This window comes from Phytophthora infestans, genomic scaffold (assembly GCF_000142945.1).
Source record: "Phytophthora infestans T30-4 supercont1.15 genomic scaffold, whole genome shotgun sequence".
Taxonomy (NCBI): Eukaryota; Oomycota; class Peronosporomycetes; order Peronosporales; family Peronosporaceae; genus Phytophthora; species Phytophthora infestans.
In genome coordinates, this window is record NW_003303744.1 from 1,067,492 (window position 1) to 1,068,808 (window position 1,317).

Here is a 1,317-nt window from a genome sequence, read left to right on the forward strand (position 1 = left end):
TCGCTGTCGGGTTTGCGGTCAATGGACCAGGTGCCAAATGTGCTCTCGCGCAGAGTGGGCGGTGGGATAAAGCCCCAAGAACCCAGAGGGCACTGGAGCTAAATCCCCATAGCACGGCTACCTACTTGCAGGATAAAATTCTGCAAGTTATAAGCTACCCCTTAAGCAGCCCCAGGAACCTCGGACTATCTGTGTATGTGTGACTTGCTAGCTACTAATGTAAACTAACGTGCATACACGCAGCGTACCTCGCGTAACGTGGCGTTCCACGGCTTCTGTTTCGAAAATGGGGGCAAAATGAAATTTGAACGGTGCATTTAAGTACGATGTGTTGACCACATACAGTGTGTATACCACATAATGCGATTTTAGCTAATCAATGCCGCCTTCGCTGCGCTCGGCAGCCAGTAGAACGCGCGTATTAGCGTGAGTTTTATTAACCCTAGCCCGTTACGGACGGACGTACGGACAGACACACGTCAGACTCCACTAGGGGGGTAAGACTAGCCGTTCGCCGCCGCTACGCGGCGGAGGTGGCAGGATGTAGTCCCAGGGGAAATGGGCTCACGCCTTCGCTGCGCTCCGGCGTAAACATGTTTTATGTAAACGTTATGTACTAAATGCATATGAAATTGAACATTCCTACTCCGAACCAAAGATCTGCCTGTAGACAATGTTCTGGGCGTAGACCACATCCTCCTCCTCCAGCTTTGGGTACTCGACCAGCGCCTTGAATCTTGATCTTGAAGTAAGTCGCGACATCGCAACGTACAGCTGCCCGTGGGAGAAGCAAGGCGTAGCAAGATACAGCCCCAAGTACTGCACCGTTTGTCCTTGCGCCTTGTTAATCGTCATCGCAAAGGCCGGTTGGACAGGAAACTGCTTGCGTCTCAAATGAAACGGAAAGCTCCGAATGTCTCCGTCACTGATGAAAACAATGCGGGGAATCAACACATGTTGCCTATGTCGCTCACCGGTCATGATTGTGGCGTGGATGACATGTGGCTTGAGGGCCACAATTCGAAGCCGTGTTCCGTTGCACAGCCCTAGATCTGAATTCAGGTTCCGCATCATCATGATAGGCATTCCTACCTTGAGGGTCAACTTGTGGGGAGGCATTCCACTGATATTCATCGAGTGGAGTACCTCCTGCTCGAAGAAATTGCCGTCACCGTCGTCTTGTACAGAATCGGAAGACATGTATTCCCGCGCCTGTCCAGCTAATCGATCGGTCACCGCTTCATTGATGCGGTGCACGATTGCGTTCGTGGTCGTGAGGATCGTTCGGTTAGCGAAATACTCGTCGGTAGCAACCTC